Here is a 24278-nt window from a genome sequence, read left to right as displayed (position 1 = left end):
CAGCAGCCATGGACATTTTTTAACAGTTGCTGAACTTCTCTCTGATCAGTTGTGTTCCTATTTGACTTAAAGGTTTGTTATATTTCTTACACAAGGTGCAACCAAGACAATTCATTCTCTCATATCCTGCCTTGACTACTGTAGTCTCATGTTGTTCCACGACTAGAAGTATAAATAGTGACCATCTCATTGGAACGTTGGTGGCTAAAGTCCGATTGAAAAGAGTTGAGAAGGGAGAAAGATGAGAGAAAGTACGAGAGGCCATCATACACAAGTGGTTCAAGTACTTGTAGACAAGGTGGAGCCGAGAAATAGGGCATTAGTTGGAAAGAGAAGCTGGGTTGGGCGATGGATTCTTTAGAATTGGTGTGATGAACGCATGTTTTACAGAGGATGAGAGCGCGCTAGTGGAGAGAGATAGAGAGATAGGAATGCATTGGGGATGTTTGGAAGGAATAGGGTCGAGATGGCAGTTTGTAGGGTGAGATAATGTAGAGGAGTGCAGAGATTTTGTCCTCGTCAACTGGAGCTGGGGAGAACTGAGATTGGATTGGGGAGTATAGGAGTAGGTGGGTGGGGTATGATATACTATGATCTTGTCACAAAGTATTGATATTGTCATTTAGGCTTGGTACACACTAGTTGATATAATCTTTTCATCGACGAGCAACATATTGCTAGTAGATTGACGGGTGTGTACACTCAATATGTCTGTAAATTATGTAGTTTACAGATATATCAGGTCGGCCCTGCAACACAGCCGATGCAGATATATCGGCACATCTGGCTGTGTGTACAACATATTTTAGTATTCCATATTAATGGTTTGTAATTGAAAAATCACATTGACCATAAATAATTTTATTTGGTACTGAACCACCAAACCGTGGCAATCCTGCATGTGCTATGTGGCACCCCAGTATATTGGGGGTCTTTAATGTTATTAGTGTTCCCTGCCAGGATTTGGGACGGGAAGTTCGCACGGGTACGGCGGCAGTAGCGCGTGCGCCCGAAAAGGGGTGCTGCCCTGTCAACGTCGCTGTTAGGGGTAGTGCGGCCCCACTGACTTCAATATTGGGGGCGTGCCCAGCCAGCGGCATTACTAATGGCTATCCCTTATTGTCAATAGATGCCGAGTGATTCACACGGCGGCAGAACGGCAACGGCCAGGCTGTTTTAGCAGGGCACACTTAGCCCTTTAAAAATCAGGCAGGGCACGGCTTCCTGCTAAAATAGCCTAGCGTGAACATTAGGTTATGAGCAGTGGTTCTTAGGAAAATAGGTTGAATTCGCCTGTAGAGAATGACCCTATTTCAATATAAAGAAAATACTGATGAGTATTTATTCTGTAACTGTACAGTGAACAATGCTTGTATGACTTTTAGGTGGTAAACCAATTTTTTTCTTGTGCCAACTGGCAGCAATTCAATTGTTCTGCCGTTTGGGGCACCCATAGCCGTGCTGCACACATTTCTGCTCGCAGCCTCCTAAGGTGGCAAGCAGAAATGTGTGATAAGACAATGGTTTGGGCAAACATGGACTTCAGACGGGTTTAGCCGCTTCGCTCAGCTAAACCTGGTGCTTTTGGGCACATTAAAAGTATTGGAAGCCCGATCAGATCAACAATTGAATTGCTCTGATGGGTGCCCATTACTCTGGGCACCCACAAAACAATTTATTCTACCCCTTATACTAATAAAATTTAAGCACATTCACATTTCACTGTTAATTACCGACTCCAAGGAGATACATGCAGTAGAGGAGCAAAACATAATGATGTATAGGCAGGGCTGCTGTGTGATTTTTCCGACAGGGCTGGACGGGAGTCACTCGCTCCGCCATAGAGTAGACACCGTGGGTGGAACCACAGGGAAGCACGTCGGGTCAGTGGTTCCCAAACTGTGTGCCATGGCACCCTGGGGTGCCTTGGGAAACTTGCAGAGGTGCCTCAGGTTGGTGGTCCAGCACCAAATCAAATTATTTATGGTCAATGTAATATAAATATGTGGACAAACGTGTCCACCGCCATATAACTGAGCCTAAGGATGACAGGTAAGCACAATTGACTTTACTGCAAATTTTTCCTGAATTTCTCAAAAACAAACTTTTGGCTTAAGGGTGCCATAAAAACAGTGCTGATACTTTAGGGTGCCGTGGTTCAAAAAAGTTTGGGAACCGTCAGGTAATTGCTGTAGAGGCTGTGGCAATCACCTGATGTGCTTCCCTGTGGCTTCACCCATGGCGTCGACGCCACAGAGGAGTGCATGTCAGCGGTAACTTCCTCCTAGTTGATTGTGCAGTGCTGCAGCTAGGGGAGCTACCAAAATTAAGACTGTGAGCTACCAGTAGCTTGTGAGCTACAGGTTGGCGACCACTGCTTTAGACCGTTCATAATTCATATATGGAATTATCTTTAATGCGACTTAAACTTTTTCCAGTTATGCTTTTAGTAAGCAGCATGTGTTCACAATAGAAAACCCTTCTGACTCTTTCCCAGGTTCAAATCACTTTTTTGCTTGTTCTGTTGTTTTTTTTTTTTTCTTAGATTTAGGAATAGTTTATAAGCTCAGGCAAGGGAAAATCGGTTAATACTAGAAAACAGAAACACAGTAAATTAACATAATGGCCCAAAGTATGTCACATTAAGTAGATGATGTAAAACATATTGTCTAGAGAAGAGGTTCCCTAAAGCTGGACAGACACCAGACTTAGGGGCCTATGTATCAAAGCTGGGAGAGAGATAAAATTGTGAGAGATAAAGTACTAACCAATCAGATTCCAATTTACGTTTTGCAGGCTGTGTTTAAAAAATAATTAGGTGTTGATTTGTTGCTAATTTATTTGTTACAAATTTATCTTTCTCCCACCTCTCTGGCCACAGATTAGACCAACTTTCCTCCAACCAACCGTCCAACTTGTCTGTCCAACTAAAATGCTTCCCCACACATCTAAAGGTGCCCATCCACTAGTAGATGCGGGGACGACGGCATGATTACGACATCGTAATCGTGCCGTCGTCCCCCTATGGGTGAAGTGCATGCACTGAACGTTCAGTGTATGCACATCAGTCATCCCCGAACATGGCAACCTGACGACGGTCGTCAGGTTGACCGTCATGTTCGGATGATGATAGATGTTAAAACCGACCAGCGGGCACGTGCATCGCTGGTCGTTTTTAACATTTAACTGCCCGATTTGTAGGCGATTACTGAGCGATTGCACAATTATGATGTCGTAATCGTGCTATCGCTCAGTGTAATCGCCTAGTGGATGGGCACCTTAAACAACTTTTCATTCAACCTGCCAACTTTTTCATCAGACCAGCCAACTTCTCTTCAACTTCTGATGTCACAGAAGGAGGCGGAGAGTGCCTGTCTACTTCTGCGTGATTTGAATATTTTTTTTTTCTTTTAAAGAAACTGCATGTTTTAAATATATATTTATTAAAAGTAAACAGTGTAAAATCCATTATATTATTTAGGCAACATGAGAAATGATCAACACAGAAAATCAGTGTACAGGACAGTGGTCTCCAACCTTAATTAGGGTGGGAGCTACATGATAAAAATGAGATGTCTTGAAGGGCCACATTTTATTTTTGAAAACTACAATCTGGCTAATCACATTTTTCATAGAAAAACAACAATGCATTTATAGTGTTCACTCTAGCACTGGCGGCAGGCAGGGCGCCAGAGCCAGAGAGGGCACCTTTGTGTGCGCGCGCGCCCCCATTGAAAAGGGGGCGTGTCTGTTGGCGACTTTGGTGGTGATTGGACGAGGAGACGCTGAGGACTGTTATAGGGCTTCTGCGATCTCTGCCCTATGCGCGGCTTGCGCGCCTTCAGCTCCACTGCCGTAAGGAGAGCACCTGCTATGCTACCGACGTGAAGCGGGCTGCCATGCTTGCGGGCTCGAACTACTGGTGGCTTGCGAGCGACAGGTTGGTGACCATGGGTATTGGACAAGGAAGCCAAGTAAACTGTGTGGTTTTTTTTTTGTGTGTGTGTATATATATATATATATATATATATATATATATATATAATTTTGATGATTATGGATCATCAATAAGTATATGATTGGATATTTTATTTGATCTGGCTATATTTCTTTATGTGCTATTATTTGGTCAATATGATGACTATATACACATTGTTAAAACCGGGTTACCATGGTTATGGCCGCCGGGCGGATGTAGATGATGGTAGCGCGCTGCGGAGGGTGAAATCCCTCCGAACTGTGCTGTCGTTTGGCAGTTGCTGATGACGTGTGCGTTCCACTTCATCGGAAGCAAAGCTGCGCTCTCCCCGCTGGTCCGTGCATGCGGCTCACACACCGGAATGAGAGGTGTGTTTGTGCCTTGCTGCACGTGTGGACGCTATGGGGTAGGTGCCATGTGGGGAGGAAATCGGGAAGCCGACTGCCTAAATACCGGCAGCCGGCTTCCCGACTGTCATTTCCCGGCAAGGGTGAAATGCCGGGCGTCTAGATGTAGACGCCCGCATTTCCCCGACGCCGGGAGACCGGCGCCCGGCATCCCGATCGTAGGGATGTCGGGCGCCGCGAGCGGACAGCCGCGGGGGGGGAGGGTTAGGGTTAGGCACCCCAGGGTTAGAGTTAGGCTAGGGGGAGGGAGGGTTAGGGTTAGGCACCCCCCCGGGGAACTTAGGTTTAGGCAGCGGGGAAGGGGGTGGTTAGGGTTAGGCACTTGGGGGGGAAGTTAGGGTTAGGCACCCCTAAGGAGGGTTAGGGGGGTTAGGTTAGATTAGTAAATACTTACCTATCCACGATCGGGATTTCCAGCGCTGTCGGGCTTCCGCTGCGTCGCACTCTGCTCCTGTCGGGCTGCCGCTGACGGGAATCGAACCATGCGGCCGGTGGTATTTCATACCAGTTCCGCCATGTGATTTACAGTGATTGTTGTTTGATGCTGATGGTGTGTTGGCGCTCTTTCTGCTGATTGCCTGGGGTATTTAGTGATCTGGTGGGGGGGATGTTCAGTATACACGGGATCTGCAGGGATTGATTGATCTCCTGATATGCATGCAGTACGGTTGTGCCTCTTGAAAATGGTTCTGATGGGACTGAAACGTCGAGACCACATTGTTTTATCCGTCCGCTCAATATGTGAGGAATAAACTTTCTGTCACTTTATGTGCTAATCTGGTGAGTGCCCCTTACTTTTTCTATATTTCTAGACTTTCCATTTGGACGTCATGGGTGACACCCCAGGATATTTTGCGAATTTTATCATGTGAATGCGGCCCCCCTAAAGTAGTAAAAACATGGGGGATCACTATGGGTACCCCCCGTTTTAGCCTTTAATTGAAAGTCGGGGATTTAAATAGCCGCAGCAGGTGTTTTTTTTCCCGACATTAAAGAAGTGATGCAGAAGAGCACTTAGGTTATTTTTTTCATTTTTTTAAGTGGTCCCATCAGATTTGGGGTACATGAAAATGGGTACTACCATATTTTTATGTCCCTAAAGTAAGTTTTTAAAAATTCTGCATTTGTGCACCTGCCGCTATAATTCTATTCTTCAAAACATCTGCCGCATACTTGCAGAATAGCCCTGAACCTATTTCCCTATTGTTAAACAATTTTTTCCCATTTTTTTTTTTTTTCACCCCAATTTTTAAATTATTTTTTTGGGGTGTCCTTATTTTTTAAAAAAATTTTTTTGAGACAGTTCTTTTTTAAATGTCATTACCAGGGGTGCAGGCTATTTTTTTTAAGCCTGCACCCCTAAACCCCTATTCTGCACTTTTTTTCGACACGTATACAATGGTGAAAAGTTATCCACTTTTTTTATCAAAGACTTTTCAAAACTGCGATAAGTCTTTGAAATTGAATACGGTGTAAAAGTCAAACCTGCGATAATGACGTCAAAAGTGCGATATTAATGCAGAAACAATGTTATCGCTCCCATATTGAATACCCCTTAATAAATCCCTATTCTTGCCTTAAAATGTAAAATGTGGGGATTTCTTTCAGGACCCTTTGGACACTGCCCCCTTCCTTAATGGTGAATTACCACAAAATGTTTTCGTAAGTTGCTTACTTTGTCGAAAAACGGCCGCCAAATTTTTTTCTGAAAAAAAAAAGTTGTTTTGGCTTTCAAGTATTGGGTCTGGTTTTTCGGGGGGCCATATGAATGCAACAAGTGTTTTAAACATTGCATGTGGCCGCAACTGGCGGTTTTAAAAACCGTTGTTGTTTAAAAACTTGTTGCCTCCATATGGCTCCCCGAAAAACCAGACCCAATACTTTAAACCCATTTTCAACGTTTTTATTTAGTCACCAAAAACGTGCGCTGTCATTTTGCGACAAAGTACGCAATTTACAAAAAAAATTTGTACTAATTTATCATTAGGGGATGTCCAAAGGTTTCTGAAAGAAATCTCCACATTTTTAGGCAAGAATAGGGATTTTGCATTTTTTCTTTTTCTCACTTTTCTCCTGTTTCTCACTATAAAAGTGCGATTAAGTATCGTGGGTGCGATAATATCACCACTAATTGAATAGGACCCTAAATCTTGTCAAAGTAGTCGTGAACAATTTTTTTTTGATAACTTTCATCTTATGCTGCACATCCACTAGGCGACTGAAACGAGAGCACGATTACAACATTGTAATCGTGCAGTCGTTTCACAGTCTGTGATGTGTCTACACTGAACGTTCAGTGTAGGCACATCAATCATCCCCAAACATGGTCAACCTGACGATGTCTTCAGATTGACCAGCATGTTCGGGCGATGATGGATGTCCAAAACGACCAGCGGGCTCGCGTATCGCTGGTCGATTTTTTTTTAATTTTTTTTGTCTGTTTTTACATTAAAATGCCTAATTTGCGGCCGATTAACAAGCGATTTAACAATGTCGTTATTGTTCAATCACTGTTTAATAGTGTAGTGGATACGCGACATTAGTTTAACAAAAAAAATAATCTTTATTAGTCCAAATATTTTTAAAATGAGCACTAAAAGTTGTATAGCTGGGCCTAATTACAAGATTCAAACGTTCATTGCCTTATAGTGAGAGATATTTAAACATGACCATAATATTAAGTACTGCGTAAGCCGAAAGTGACCTAAATTTTAAGCCTGTTTTCGCCCTTCTGAGGCAAAACGCCTATCCAGAAAAAATATATGTTGTAGTTTAAAGTCTGCTCTTTTAATGAATGTTGTTTCAAGGTAATCGATTATGCTTCTTTTTTGCTATTGGACTTCAAACTTGGCGGAAAATTTAACGCGTGATTTGTGAAAGCAATTTTAGATGACATTTATCACAGGAACTAATCAACTTTATGATTGTGATGGTGTCCATTTGGATAGTTAGCCATACTAATGTCATACTAAAATGTTTTTCTTTGGAGATATGGGCAGCTGCATTCCAGAAAAAAGTTTACACAACGGATTTTGTGGCCTACTGTGGCCTCGTACTGTCAAAAAAGTAATTTTTTTGTAAGCCTTGAGGCAGCGATTTTTTTTTTTTATTATTTTTTTTTATTTTTTTTTAAATCTACATCAGAAGTCGTGTAAGCATGTGCGCTTTCACAACTTTTAAGCTGGGTACACACCTAGCAGATATATTTGTAAATTATTATCTGAGTGCAATTTAAACATTTGGTTACATTTTGGATATGTTTACAAAAGCCTACAACGGTTATACTTATTCTTTAAATGTGTTCTTCTGTGGCGATGTTTGACCAAAAAATATAGGAATGTGCTGGCGCTATATAAATGTAAATAATTATTAAAATAAAAAATGTCTACATGTGGCTAACTGTAGATGGCTTAATACAATGTTGCCGCAGTCAGTACTATAATAAAAAGTTAATATTTAAAATACAGTAAGGACATTTACAATTCCGCATAAGTTTGTTAAACTCCCGAGAAGAGCGCCTAGAACTATCAATTCCGATATAAATCTGTGCTAACTAGTGCTTTGGAGCAGCATCGCGTCCAACACTTAAATTGAGAGAGACAGTTTACTACAACTAATGCCTGGGGCTTAGTCACGGTAAACATTTTCCCACTTAAGTGCCGAGTGCAATGCTGGCAATTGAACAGCTTCGGGCACTCCTCACGGGAGGTTTTAAAACTTGTGATGAATTGAATCCCACTCATTAACTTCTTGTTCCCATGGGACAGGGCATACTCACAACCTTCATAAAGAGTGTGACCGGATGACCTCACTTGCCGCCAGATCACAGATTGGGTTTCGATCCCCACTGGTTCTTGGGGTATTAGGGATTCACTTTTACCGTCAGCAACCACCTCTTACTGCGCCGTGGATGTGTAACATTGGAACCACTTACTGCTGTGCATGCGTTGACTAGCTGTGGCCACGCCTCCTGATTGGTGTCGGCTGATACCCACTGATCCCTTGCAATGGACCAGGCTCTGCACGGTAGCTGGCAGAGGTCTTGAGCTTGGAGACGCTGGTCTCAATCCAGAACAGCCAGAGAACGGACTAGAGTTTGGGGCAATTCTGTTGTCGCAGGACTCAGATGCAGTTGTTGTAAAGGCAAAGATGTTTATTGCTCAATAGTCTTTGGATGTAATTACCTTCAAATTAAATCTGAAAGTCTGCAGTTAAAGCACATCTTGTTTGTTTAATTTCAAAGCCATTGTGGTGGTGAATAGAGGCCAAAATATGAAAATTCTGTCAATGTCCCAATATTTATGCACCTGACTGTATATAATCTATATCATGTGTAATACTGCACTCACATCCAGATATAGACAAGTCCATGGGGTGCACCACTAAGGAAGGCAATATAGAAACTCCATTTGTATATCCATATTTAGACGTTTAAGTCAAGGAGGGCACTCACCACGTTTAGATGAAAAAATTGCTTTTAATATAAATAGTTCATCTCACCAAAGATAGTGTGTTTCAATCGACGTTTCGACCCCACTGGGTCTTTATCAAGATAAATCACTGTGTGTCATCCATCCAGCATGCTGACCAAAAGCACACTAAAACTCCCTTAAATACCATAGCCATTGTGCCCCAGCAAATTAATCAACCAATCACTACTTACTGTGGCCGAACACCCAGGTACATCCGCCTGCATCCGATCATACTTTAATATAGTTTATTATAAACCATGTGCAGTGTTTGTGTTTTTAAACTGTGTCCATGCTGGGACTTTAACTCTTTCAGTACTGGGAGCTGCTCTACCCTTCCCCCAGCACTCTGCAGTGCAACCAGTAATTCCCTAGCCCTGCAGTCTGGGACTGCTGGGGCTCTCCTAATTACCTGGTCACTGCGCTGGTGGTCCATGGAGCTGGTTTCCCGGTCCCACAGCGTGCAGGCACACTCTACCCACACAACCTCTGTGCGGCATCGGGGGTTAACACTCCCCAGTGCCGTGGCCGGCGGAGCCGGTCTGGGCCACGGCATATAAAACATTAAATACACACTAATTAACACTCGTCACCTAGCGCCAAGTACACATTTACAATGGGCGCCTTGCACCTATACATTTCAAATATGGCACGGCGACATGGGTTTAACCCATTCAGTGCTGTGGCTGACATTAACCACGTGTGGCTGGCCTCCGGCCACAAAGACGTATTAAAATATGGTTATGTATTTAATAATCAAGTAGTGTCGGTCCATTATATTTTTTTTCTCTCATCAGTTCACCTAATTAAATAAGCATCAGGACTGTCCTTGTTTTATGTATAACCTTTGTGTATTTGTTTACCCTTTAAATTAGGGATGGACTTCGGAAACAGATGGTTAGCTACCATCGTTGTTTCTGATTCTATGGAAGTACTTTTTCCATCGAATACCGGTAATTTGGTGGTTGCTAGCCATCGGATGCAGTATTCCGATGCCCATACGATGGATGGCTGTGGGGGGGAGCAGACTCCACTGCGCGGATGAGCAGCAGTAGAATAGAAGCTTTGCGCATAGCATTTATTCTCAGTGTAGGGGGGAGCCCGGAGGCAGCCCAGTATCTCAGAGATTGCTGGGCACACCCCCACAATGATGTGGAGTGAGGCTCTGCCCCCTGCCAAATAGGCCCCACACCCTTTTCTCCAGCAAGTATAACCATCACGAGGGTTATACTATTTAATGGTTGCAATGCAAAGGCCTAGTTGCCATCGCATAGCTGGATTTGATGTTGGAAGCCCGGCAACCATTCAATGCCTGGCTTCCGATATCCCTAATTTAAATAGACTTTACTTAAGATGGACGTAGACAATGCAACAGAGGCCTGTGCAATATACTGTATGACCACTGCATCTTCTGGGTTGTGTAAAAATAAATTTGCGGATGTAAAATAGGTACTCCGAAAATCAGGAACGCCACTTCCAGCCACCAGTGGGCACTAACACCCTTTGAATCTCCTTTAAAAATAAATCTTGTGTCTCATTTGGATGCAGGATGATGCTGATTGCATAGGTAAGGAATTGGATTAGTTCCTCCAGTTATGCTAATTCTTGTATTGAAAAAGTACAATCACACAAAGTACATATGGCATGTGTGCTATTCATCTGTATTTCTTTTATACATTATTGCATTAATGACATCTAATGTTTAACTTTGTGTACAACAGTATATGGAGGGAAATCATTTGATATTGCACATCTGTTGGAGCTATTCAATTGTTTCTGCCGATGAGTGCGAATTCATGATTGACGAAAAGTTCCTCTTTTGGGTGCCCAAAGTACCGTTTGGGCACGTTAAGCAGGAATTTAGATGGGTTTAGCCACTCAATGCATCTAAATCAGGTCTTTTTATTTTGGTGAAACATGCACGAAAAACTGAAACAATTGAACATCTTCCCATCTGTTAAGATCGATGATCGGGCATGCAAAAACAATTGATTTCTACTGTATATGTGTACATGTTTAATGTGTTCACGCTATATTGACATTTAGACAGTGAAAAAAGACTTGCATTCAAGAAGTGCTTCTCTTTAGTCACAAAATCCCAAGTCTGTTTATGCACAGGAAAGCAAAACCACCAATAAAGCAGAATACCTTTCTGCTTTAGAGAGGAGCTAAAGCTTTGCTAATGCTGACCATACACAGAGGGCATTTAGTCCCAGACTAGATCATTATTGTGAGCTTTTGTAAATGCTGGCAAGAGATGCCCGCAGATGACCCCTACTATTATTATTATTATTATTATTATTATTTATTATTGTTATTATTATTATTGTAGTAGGTTATTCAGTGATTGCGGTGAGTGAAAAAAAATTGTGGGTCCCAGGGACCCCTTACTTTAAAAGAATTGGGGTCCTACTCCACTGTTTCTGGGTCCCATCACATATTATCGGGATGAGGACAGGTAGTAGTTGGTGTAGAAAGGGTTAAGGGCAATAAGCAGTTGGGGTAGAGCTAAGGGGTAAAGGCAGGGAGAAGTTGGGGTAGAGGGGAGTAAGGGCAGGCAGTGCTGTGGGTGAGGAGGGGGTAAGTTCAGAAAGCAGTTGCGACAGTGCTTGGAGCAAGAAGGGGGCTAGTGGCAGGCAGTGCTAGGGATAGGGAGGGGGGTAAGGGTAGATAGCTGGCACAGTGTTGAGGGGCAAGGAGGGGTTTAGGGGCTTTCACTGGCATTGCACCGAAGACTCCCACCACACACTGGCAGCACTGCTCAAACGTGTTTCAGCAAACACTGACACTGCACAGCAGGGTCCCATGGGACCGTGATGACAAGATGGTGGAGGAGCACGGAGCAGTGATCACATTATGGTGGAGGGGCACGGGGCAGTGCTGTCATAATGGTGTGAGGGGTGTAGGGCCCTGACATGATGGTGGGGGTCAGAGTTCTGACTACAATAACTGAAAAAACAATAGGTGAATGGAAAGGTAAAATAAAAAAAATAAAAAACATAGAGGACAGCGACAATATGGCTTTACCCAAACAGTACTGGCACAAATACACTTAATATACTCACCTGACAAGCATAGGCGAAACTGGGGGGTGGTCCGGGGGTTCACCGGACCACCCATTAACCCAGTTCGCCTATCTGCTGAACAGCTGCCTGACCATGCACAATACCGCTGTCCGCCCTGCAATAAAGTTGTTGATTTTTCTGACACCCGGCGCATGATGTCACACCGGCCCACTGAAATGGAGGAGCTGCATCGCCTGAATGGTAGAACTCTGAGGAGCAACAAGGTAAGTGTGGGGGCTGGAGACACAGGAAGGGGGCTGGTTGGGGAGACACAGGAGGGGGCGCTTGCTGGGGACAATAACAGTAACACAATATCTGACACAGTGCTAAAACTGGGACCACCCATTACAAGATATCTAGTTTCGCCTATGCTGACAAGGCACGTACATGAATCATAATAGGAATGGGCAGCAACATTGCAGAGATGCCGATTGTGGGAGGAGCCCCAGCCACTTATCTCTCTACATTGCCGAGATTGAAGAAGTAATCCCGGAGCCTTTTTCCAGCAACTGTGTGTGTGCACTTTCAGAGCAGTGCAGCAGCTGTGCTGTCACTGCATCCTATAGGACCCGGGCCGGCTCTACTGCCGGTACACTAGGCTGATGCCCGGATGGCTGCAACAACTGGTGCTCAGTTTGTCATCCTACTGTAGATAGCAGGGTCGAGGTGGGCGTCTAATGGGGACACCTCTTCCTCATTGGAGAAGGAGACGCTGCTGGCCGGTTGGATGAGGAGGGACGAGGAGACGCTGCTTCCCACGCTGAATGGATGGGGAGATGCTGTGGAAGTTACTGGGCGGGCTCGCTCGCTGCTGCTGCATGCACAGAGCGCGTCCTGCTGGACCCACTCATTTTTAAAAAGTGAGCCCCTGCTTTGCTGTAGTGCGTTGGACCGGCGGCGCAGGGGGGCGCCGCCGGCCACGGTACCGGCCCGCCCGCCCTAGATAGGCAGTGTAGCGCCGACCGCAATGAGTGCGGTCAGCGCTACACATTTGCACAGGACCGGCGCTAGGCTTCCACCGCCGGTCCTGTGCTGCACGCCTGAGCCCGTTCCCTCCCCCTGAGTGCTTGCCCAATAGCGCTAGGAGGCGGGCTCAGGCTGTGCATAACACACGCATCGCCGCTGGCGGCGATGCGTGTGTTAAACAGCAGCCAATGAGAGTCAGATAGACTCTCATTGACTGCTGCAGCACCCACTGCAAGAGCCGGACTTCCGTCCGGCTCCTGCAGTGGGTAATGGGCCTGACGTCATGACATACATGCGTCCTACGAGACAATCTTATAGAACTTGGCTCTCATATGAAAAAGCAAAAGAATGTGTATAACCAACTTATTAGAGTTGTTGTACAAGTCCTCACTGTCCGGGGGGACGTATGAAGAGTTGTTGGAGGCCCGCTCACAACTGAAAAAGTTGCTCTCAGACAGTGTCCAAATTTCCATTCTCAGATGTGGTCGAAATTATTACCAATGGGATAACAAGCCGGGTCGTTTGCTGGCTCAAGCGCTTAAAACCCAGAGAGCGACCTTTTGTCAGCTGTATGATAGATGAAAAAGGCTCCCTTCAATTTAAAACCCTTGAAATTTCCTCTTGTTTTAAAAGGTACTACTCGTCCCTGTATAATCTAAATAAAGTCCCGATTGACGTACACCCCTCTTTGCATTTAAAACAGATTAAGGACTATTTGACAATTATTGCATATCCTACACTTCCACTTCCTGATTGTGAAGCCCTGGAGAGGCCTTTCACTTTACAAGAGCTGGAATTAGCTATCTCTTCCACGCCCTCGGGCAAAAGTGCAGGCCCGGATGGCTTTACCATGGTATATTATAAAACATTTAAAGACATCCTGGCCCGTAGGCTTCTCCAGGCCTTTAATTTTATCTCAGCTGACACTCATTTTTCTTCCCAATCTCTAGAGTCGCATGTAACAGTGATCCCTAAACTGGGTAAAGATCCTAGCTACAGACTGATTTCCCTGTTGAATGTAGACCTCAAATTATTTGCAAAGTTGACGACAAACAGGTTGAACAGGCTGTTGCTTTCACTGATACATAATGACCAGGTGGGGTTTGTCTCCGGCCGAGAGGCTACAGACAACACCTCTAAGGTTTTAAACCTGATACATTTAGCATCCAGGGGCCAGATCCCCACTATCTTGCTCTCTACAGATGCCGAGAAGAAGTTTGACAGGGTTAGCTGAAGCTTTGAGGGCGGTACTAGAGCATATTGGGCTAGGCCCTCGAGCAGCTTCTTCTCTATAGCTAACGGGACAAAATAGGGCTGCCCACTGTACCCACTAATTTTTGTATTATGTATTGAAGCCTTAGCTAGATCAATTAGGGCAAATAATTATATTCATTGATTCTCTGTGGGTGAAGTAGAATATAAATTAGCCATATTCGCTGATGATACTCTGGCCATAGTCTCACAACCTGCTACCTCTCTCCCTCATTTTATTCATGAATTGGACATGTTTGGAAATCTTTCTAATTTTAAGATCAACATGTCCAAATCATGTGCCCTCAATATCTCGACTCCCCCCCAGTCATAGCCATTTTAAAGCACTCTCTTCGTTTTGCATGACAAAACTCACATATTGCCTATCTGGGAGTCAAACTGCCTCGAGACTTAACCCAGTTGGTTCCCTTAAATTTTCAACCACTCCTTAAAGTACTGCGTACTGACTATAGTAAGTGGCATTTAAAACATCTTTCCTGACTGGGTAGAGTGAACATAATTTAAGATTAATACTCTCCCCAAATTGCTTTATATTCTTCAAGCTTTACCGATACATGTTCCAGACTCCTGGTTCCGTTCCGTTCAGCTCCTAACCCAGCAATTTATATGGTTTCGCAAGAGACTTAGCTCCATTCTGACAAGATCTATCCGTCAGGGTGGATTCCAATTACCTGATATCAAAAACTGCTACCACGCGGTTTTACTAAACAGGGTTCTGGACTGGACCAGGAGTCGTGGCATTAAGCAATTGGTGGAGTTGGAGGGTGTGTGTGCGCTCAACAATACCCTGAGATCTTCCCTTGGCTCCGCTCCCTGCCCAGGCCCCTTCTCACTAACCGGACTGTTTCTCCTACTCTCCCCTCTTGGAGAGCCTTTACTACGTTTACCCCATATTTCCTGTCTTTGGCCCTTTAATGTCCTTTTTAGCCAACCCTGATTTCTCTCCTGGCTTAATTTTATATAATTTCTCTATATGGGCGAATAAGGGGCTCTTCAGGGTCAGTCAGCTGGTGACTTCTAGGTTAGTGAAGCAATTTTCAGATATTAGAACCAAGTGGGATATTCCTCAGAGAGACTTTTGGAATTTCTAAAAGTTAAGACACTTCCTACAATCTGGCTTTAGACACGCACAAGCATCTCGGGAGTTAACTCCTTTTGAGAGACTCTGTTTCCCCCTGTAATCCAACACACACGGTCTCAACTCCTATATAAATTGTTGCAACACCAGGATTCACAGGCTCCTCTTCCCTTTGTTCCAGCTTGGGAAAGAGACCTAGGGCTATCCCTTTCTGAAAGAGATTGGGAAAATATTTTTCTCAAAGCTCACAATAGTTCCGTGTGTATTCAAACTAGAGAAATCCATTACAAAATTATTACATGTCTTACATGCTTTGTACCCCACGGTTTCAGCTAAGTGTTGGCGGTGTCTGAACGCAGTAGGATTCCTATTTCATATCTGGTGGTCATGTCCTCTTTTCAAATCCTTCTGGGATGATGTTATTGCAATTTCCCAAGACATTCTAGCTGTATCGGTTCCCTCAGACCCTGCTTTCTAGCTGCTGAATCACACTCCTCTACTGTTTTATCAAATTACAAATAAATCACTATTATGACATTTAAGTAACACAGTGCGTGCTGTAGTCCCCACCCTTTGGAGATCGTTCTCTCCTCCCGAATGCAAAATTCTTTCTCAAGAATTGACCACTATATGATAATGGAAGGCCTTCTCCTAGCGTCAGTAGATAGTTTCTGAGTACACGGCCCCTTGGTTTGAATATAAGACCACGAATGAGTATAAAGATTATATCTCTTCCTCAATTACTGCAAACTGATCCTTTACTAGTAAAGTAATTGGGATTACTCACTTTTCTTTCCCAATTCGGTAACTCCCCCTGATACGGTCCTCTATCCTTTCCCCTCTTTTCCCTAATATTTTCTTTTGTCTTTTTTCTATAAAGTTGATAATATACACTATATTTTTTCTTGGTATTGTCCTAGATATAAAGATGTTTGTATGTAATGTATATTTTGGTTTCTTCTTATCTATGTTTAACCATTTTATTGTATCTCGCTGCACGTAGATTTGAGAGATTTAAAATTTTGTTCATACATTTTGAAAAAGTGTATTTCCTGGATTTTTTTCAATTAAAACAGAATATACAAAAGTTAAATTTTAGATGAGAGCTACTCAAGTGGAATGTCTTGCAAAGGCTCAAAATGGATTGATAAATCAGCATGTCCAATACAAAATGGAGATCCCAGTCTCTTCTACTATAGGATTGTAAGGTGTAAAGTTATTAATTGGTGGGTTTCCCATTGTTAAGAACCCAATGGGCATCACCAACCGTTTTGTTGGGCAATTCAATAGTTTTTTTGCACCCCATCTCTCATCTAAAATGACAGGAGATCTGGCTGTGATATTCAATTGATTTGGGCACCCAAGCCTTTCGCACACGTTGTGCCCAAGTAGACCGGGTTTAGCTACATAAAGCGGCTAAACCCGTCTAAAGTCCTGGTTAGCGCGCCCAAAACCAGGACTTTTAGGCTATTTCTGTTTGCCACCTCAGGAAGGTGTGAGCAGAAACCTGCACACGCGGTTTTCACGCCAGAACGAAACAACAACTGAATTCACTCCGTTGGCCGCCCATTACTCACAGCTGTGGGCAAAAACAATAGAATCCCTCCCCCCAGTGTGGTAGCATTTTTCACTTGTTTGTACTGCCTATACATGTATAGTATACTTTTAAGAACTAGAGATTGTAAAATGATTTGAGGAATGACAATTGAAGAACAAAGATTCCACAGGATAATTAAGTACATTAAGGCATTACAGCTATCTATTTATAGAAATTCACACTGACTATTTTTACACTGTACATTTTTGTTTTGTTTTTTTTTACATTTAATCTGAAGCATTTTAAGAATTGGGTAACATGGCTTTCACATGAGCACTATAGTGTGAATACCAAATTGAACTTTGATATTATCAAAGTTGCACATTTTTTATGAATTTTTTTTATTTTTTTTTGCACCAACGCATAATTTAGCACCGAGGCTTATATACACACTAGTTGATGTGCCCAGTTTCACCTGGGTAGACCTTAGTTGTTTACTATTTCCATGTCCTTCATTTCATTTTAACTTGACTTATATGCTTCGTTCATTTTATGCCTCTTGAAATAAATAACTTTATTTAAATTTTTTATTTTTTTTAATTTAAATATATGAATGAATTGTAGGTGGGTTATAAGATGTAAGTATCCTTTTTTTTTGCTCTACTTAAGGATTTATTTGTAAACCACGTTGGTGGTTTTCTCCTCAGGTGCTAGGATGTCCAGCCTGCTGGATGAGCTCACTTTGGAGCAGGCCACGTAGAACTTCCCATGTGAGAAGCAGTCCTCCCTCAAATCAATCCCTACCATCTTCAGCATCTGCCCCTGGGATGGTCATTGTAAAGCAGACATGGAGGGGGGTGCTGCAGCCTCTTGAACTCGAAGGGGTACTCTGATAGTATGAACACCCACTCCCCCCCAGCACAGCCGGTAAACACTGTGGCCTTAATGACATTCGTTCCTGTGGAGGGCCTTGACTTGCAGCTTGGTGCCATTGCAGAGTTTGGGTGGGTTGAGGTTCCACAGAAACATCACTGGAACCTCCACTTTGGGATAAATGCTTGTGGGCTGGGAGGCCCAGAGGGTTGAGGGTGTTGAGGAACTCCATGGGGTAGTGGACCACATCATCCATTTGCACTATTAAGTCCACAGATCTGTACTCCATTTCTGCCCCTTCGTACGACTAAAGTAGAGTGTAATTAATGAGGGTTGCCATGTCGTTCTAGTGGGTCAAAATGGCACGATCGCACAGCCAGTCCATGGACTTTTTTGGGGGATATCTGCAATATCCGGGTATATCCTGGTTGTGACGTCTAATAGGGTCTTCACTACTGTGCCTGCAGGGATGGTCCCCTTTCCCTCTGTCTCAGGATACTCTTCGTCCTCTATTTTGAGTAGGAGTTCAGAGAATTTACAAGCGGAGTCATTGCTCCTAAAGTGGGTCCTCGGGGTTCCCGGGGTGCCGGGCATGGGCGCAGCCATGTTGGTCCATAACACCTGACTAGTCTCTCCCAATGGTAGTCCTGTGGTCAATCAGCTGATCCACTGATCAGCTACCCAGGGGTATTTAGTTTGACTCCAGGAACAGGGAATTGCTGTTCCAGTGACTGTGATACTCACCAGTGTTTCTCCGTATTAAGTCCTCAGTGTGTTGCTTCAGCTTTCTCGCTGTCCTCCAGTGTAATTTATATCAGCTCCCATGCTGACTTCCTGTGTGTCATTTCTGTTATCTTGCTGAACTCCAGTTCTTTACATTACAGCTCTTGTGGTGTTATTATTGTGCTGTTCTGTTCCTCAGCTGCCTCCCTGTGTTACTGTGGTGTCGGCTTTCATGCTATATACTAGTTAACTCTCAGCTGGATCTCTAGCAATTCCCAGTACATGCTTTGTTACATTCCCTGTGTTCTTAGTGCAAGTCAGCAACTAGATCCTTAACAAATTCTCAGTGCATCTTCTGTGTTCAAGTATTCAGTTCATTCACTGATCTCCTGTGTTCAAGTATTCAGTCCTAGCTGATCCTTTGTATCCTAGCTATTTAGTTTTCACGCTGGCCTCTAGTGTTGTTTCATTCCTAGGGTTCCCAGTACTAATTAATTCTAATATAGTTCCGGTTTTCCTGCCACTCCCAGGTACCTGTCCAGATGGCCGCGGCCTGCTCACTTGGTGCAGCGAAACCCATATCCCAACTGGAGGGGTCACTGGTGAAGACCACCAATTGAGTTAGACTCCGCACCTCTGGCCAGGTCTAGCCAAACCTGGGTTTGGCCGCAATACGGAGACCTAGTACTGTCACTCACCTGGTAGTTCCCTAGCCGCCCTAACCCCCTGGCTTTTGGTCTTCTCCCGAGGAACTTCCCATATGGTTCATGACACTGGCGGAGTCTCTCCATCTAGCAGCTCGGGTAACAGCCCCCATCACTCCATTGTTGCCCTTGATGTAATTGAGGGTTCTGCATAGTGCCGCAAAACCCCCCTTGTGTGCCATGGTGTGTTGTCTCAGACATTGAGCTTACAGTCCCGCAGCACTTGGGCCACGTTGTCATTCAATCACCTCGGTTGAGAGGAAACCTTTTACCCCTTTTCGGCCCCTTAGGAGTCGAATTTAGAAAAATCCCTGCTTAGCGGGTGCTTAGGTCATGGAAAGCATATACTCCCCAAATTCATGTTTTTAGGTCCAATGGTTTGGGCTGGACATAGCTGAGTCAGTCAAGACATTGCACGGGGGAGGAAACATTATACCTCTTTTCGCCTCTTTAGGAGTCGCATTTCAAAAAATCCCTGCTAAATAGGTGCTTAAGGTGGGTAAACACTGCAAAGATATATCTGAAGATCGAGTGATCTGCAGATATATCTGTGGATGATGGTCGTTCATATACACTGAACAACCATCATCTTTCAGGCAGCCATGGGTCCCACTGGCTGGGGGTCACGACGCGACCCGCTCCCCGCGGCTGTATGTGTACGGGCGATCGGCTGATTGTTTGTACACACTTGACGATGGACTGATATATCTGCAGATATCTGTCCATCGGCTGTACAGCACAGCCAATGCAATATGTCTGTCTGTGAACGGCGTCATTCACAGACATATCGCTGGTACACACTGGCCGATGGGGACCAGATATATTGGCCGATCAATTGATCGGCCAGTATATCTGTCAGTGTGTACCCAGCTTTAGGTCATGGAAGAATTATACTCCCTGAACTTCATGTTTCTAGGTCCAGGGATATGGGCTAGGCGTTGATGAGTCAGTGGGTGGAATGCAATTGTTTGCGCCTGCGGCTGATGTCGCTGGGCGTTCGACAGAGCAATTCAATTGTTGCTCTGTTTTGACGCGTATAGCCATGGGAGTACATATTTTTGCTTACAGCCCCTGGGCAGGCGAGCAGAAGTGTGCAGTAAGTGAGCACTTTGGGTGGCCAAACCAGGACTTCAGAAGGGTCCAGCTTTTTTTACGCGGCTAAACACACGTCTACTTGGGCGCGAAATGCATGGGCTCTTAAAAATTGCGTATCGCACCCTGATCTCCTGTCACTTTAGATGGGAAATGGGGTGTGATGAAAATATTGAATCGCCCCATTGAGTCAGGACATTTGTTTTTATATGTTAAAGATTGCATTTATTGCAGTGACTGTGAAAACTCTTCTATTAGCTAGCGGCCCAGTGCTTCCCAAACTTTTTTGAATCACGGCACCCTAGAGTATCAGCATTGTTTTCAAGGCACCCCTAGGCCAAAAGTTTGTTAATGAGAAATTCAGAGAAAAAAAATTAACTAAATTGTGCTTACCTGTCATCCTTAGGTTCAGTTATGTGGTGGGGGACAGGTTTGCACTTCTGTATGTCCTCATATTTACATTACATTGACCATAGATTATTTGATTTGTTACTGGACCACCAAGCTTAGGCATCCCTGCAAGTGCCCGAGGCACCCCAGGGTGCAACGACACACAGTTTGGGAACCACTGAGCTAGCCTGTTCTGTTTGAGCGCTTTAGAAGGTACTGTATTTTGGTGCTATTACTTTTGTGGCTATTTTACCAACTTGTTTAATCTACAATTTTTTCCCCCAAATGAGTTTTGTTGAGGACACTGTTAAGGGAGTCCATAAGGAGCTCTAACAATTGTTCAGCAAATATATACATTGATATGGAGTAATAATGATAAATTTAATAAATAAAAGTGATATGTGATATGTCCAAAATTAAGCATATTACAAGTGGGTGACAAAATTTAAATAAAAAAATAACTATGAAAATAAATAAATGTAAAAATCCAAAGAATGTAAAAATAAAACGAATGTATCACAATACTGCAAAATGTTGGTAACTAATTACTGATTCAAAATAGCATTTATAAAGTGAGGTTACCAGACTTGCATGTAATCATAGTCATGAACCCACTGGCTCTCTTCAGTTCAATAAAAATTGTATAAAGCCATCTCCATGGATCACCTTTTGTGCAAGCACTGCAGTTTGCTTTTCCACAACGGCTTAGTAGGAAACTGACCATGTCCTTGTGAGTATCTGTTCTCGGTAAATTTGGATCTAGTGAATGTATTGTATGGTTCCATTGGGATAACTTTTGTACGTAAACCGTTTTTATTTCTCTGGTGGTATTGCACTATTGTTTTATCTTTTATTGGCACCTTTTAGGTTTAAAATGAAGATTGTAGAATTGTCAAATCAACACATAATTGGATAGGTATTTGGGTAAAAAAGTTATATTACAGAACCAGCTCAGGTGTGCAGCTATACCATGGCTAAAGTTGCAGTGGCCACCACCTATGCAGTAGCCAATGATTTAAACAGAAAGCTATTGTTCCCAAGTTACTAATGTCTTGTGTGTACAGTTTTCATGGACCTCCAAATGTTTGGCTTCATTTTGCCTTTTGTTTTCAACTCCACCCAAGTCACTTTTATTGAAGTTGTTATAGAGAAATAAGGGAAGAAAATGCCGCAAGTGGTTTAGCAATTACTGTAAATATTGGAGCAAATGTTCTTCTCTTGTACTGTGTGGGCTTTTTTCAGATTCTAGCAATGCTGCAAATTTTTTATTATACACTTGTAATATTATATTGCACCAGACACAACTTTTTTTTTCTTGAAGCCTTGTATGTGTTTTATGGGGAAAAGTAAACCTGTGTCAGCTTTTAAGTTAGAAGAAATCCTCCCTGGTATCCTTGTGTCCAAAATGAACCCTCTGTTTTTTTTTTCTTTAATAGGGTAATCTTAATTCACTAAAATTGGCATTCTTAGGGGTAAATTTACTAAGATTCGAGTTTGGTCGAGTAAGCAATCTCTGGAGTGTTTGGCCATTATTTCCCACTCGCAAATTTACTAACATCAAACTCGTGAGAGAAATCTACAGGAGAAGTCTGGAGAGTTAGCAAACTCTCTTCAATTCACCATCTGCCAAACTCGCGTAACTTTTCACTAGTGAAGATAGGATTCAGGATTTTACCAAGAAGAGAGTTGCAAAACTCTCACGAGAACAGACAAAACTCGTGTCCAAATTCATGAAATCAATTCACCTCCCTGTGAGCTGCGAGTAGTAGAAACATACACAGATCAGTGTGATCCATGTATGATTCTGCCTGTAAATAGCCAAAAAAGAGTGAAATGCTAAAAATAAGGGAGAAAAAACTGCGTCCCTCTATTTGTAAAACCAGCACCGATACAAATCTGGCCGGGGTGTGATGCCACAGCCAGGGGACCCTATCTAGTGTTCACTCTAGGTCCGGCAGCAGGCAAGGCACCGGACCTAGAACTAGGGCAATTCTCCGCGCGTGCCTGAAAAGGGGGCATGTCTTTATAATGCGTCACTTTCATCACTCTTGAGGGCGTGCCCGGCACTTCCAGACATGCCGGGAAGCCCACAAGCGCCGCGGTCACTGTGAAAGGATGCCAGGCGCATGCGCCCGGCGTCCATTCACCGGCGGTGACAGGTGCTCTGCCGTTTTTCCCATCCGCGGGCCGCAGTGTCCCGTGGGTGGGGAAAACGGCACAGCAGCTGTCACTGACAGTGAATGGACGCCGGGCGTGACCACGGCGCTTGGGGGCTGCTCGGCAGGACCTTAAGTGCCGGGCATGCCTCCCAACACTGAGGACAGAACCCGCAGGCTGTTTCAGCGGGGCACCGCGCTGGAGGGCAGGGTGCTTTCTGCCCTTCAGAAATAGGGCAGGGCGCGGCACCCCGCAGAAACAGCCTAGCAGGAACGCTACCCATCACCGGGTCACCCCAGCCAAAGTATTATCACCCCAAGCCAGGGATCTCAGGGGAGGTGGGGACCCCCCTCCCCCCCCCAATAAAGGGGTCCCACATCTAGCACCCCAGGCTTAGTCTAAAGCCCGGGGCTCTTCCCCTCAACCCTGGGCTGTGGGTACAGGGGTAATAGTAGTGAAAATAGATGTTGACTATTGTATTTTACAGTGGAACTACAGGTGCCAGCATGCCTGCCCTTTGGCACTTGTGAAACTACAAGTGTCAGCAGGTGGCTGGCACACGTACCCCCTCTGTAAAATAAATAGTTAAATAACCACAACACACACACACCATGTCAATTTATAACTTTATTACTTACACCTACCTATCCCACTCACACATACTTACCTGCTGCCAGGTGATCTGTCTACTTGTCCATGTAGAAATTCAATGGGAGTACCTGGAAAATAGATCATATACTCACCTCTCTCCTTGTGCCTATGCAGCATCCACGATACTTGGCAAAAGAAACCAAAAACATGAATACCGTTCCATGTCGGACAAATATAGATATGTTACCACACATACCTATACGGGCATGTGGCAGTTGGGGTAGCAAGGGGGGTTAAGTGTAGATAGAAGTTGGGATAGTACTGGGGGACAAGGAGAGGGTTACGGGCAGTTAGTGCTGGGGTAGAGAGTGGGTAAGCCGCTGGTGAAAGATACTAAAATGACAGCACTGTTGACTGCCTTCAGAAAGCCCCCTCCCCCACCTGCCAGACACATTGATTGATGCAGAGTTAGCCTCTGTGGCACCCCTTGACTTCACCACGTTTATTATCAGCACTGCCTCCACATTAATAACCACACCAAACCAACTCTGAACTAACCCCCACCGCACCTATGTAACCCCTACCCACGGCGCTCACCGCTTTAGACTTACCTGTCTATCCTCCGAGTACAGACCAGGGAGTGCAGCTACATGAGCAGTGTCTTGCCTGGTCTGCCGTCTTAACGCTGGGGACCTGGAGCAGTCTTGATGCGGGGCCAGGACCAGGTACACGCGGGAGCCAGGGCAATCTGGATGCGGTGAGCCGGGGCTTGCTTCATTCCGGGGTCCAGGTTCACGTGTGGACCTTGACAGTCTTGCTGTGTGTCGGGGAAGCCTTCATACTGGCACGCGGGGTTGGGACAGGTACTGGCCTGAGGCAGTCTTCACCTGGTGCCGCTGTATCAAGGAAGGCGCCAAAGGGATGGCTGCACCTCCTTTTTATAGTCCTCCCTGCCGCCGTGCCAGGGAAGACATC

At 44.3% G+C, this 24278-nt stretch overlaps 1 protein-coding gene across 1 annotated transcript in view; it reads left to right on the top strand.

Moving 5' to 3' along the window:
• The window catches only part of APPBP2 (amyloid beta precursor protein binding protein 2), a 62378-nt gene that overhangs the window by 2290 nt on the left and 35810 nt on the right, over nucleotides 1-24278 (top strand). The window lies entirely within an intron of this gene.

This window comes from Taudactylus pleione, unplaced genomic scaffold, assembly GCF_031769625.1.
Source record: "Taudactylus pleione unplaced genomic scaffold, aTauple2 ptg000397bl, whole genome shotgun sequence".
Lineage (NCBI taxonomy): Eukaryota > Metazoa > Chordata > Amphibia > Anura > Myobatrachidae > Taudactylus > Taudactylus pleione.
The sequence above is the reverse complement of the archived record's forward strand: the minus strand, read 5'-3'. Positions and strand labels throughout refer to the sequence as shown.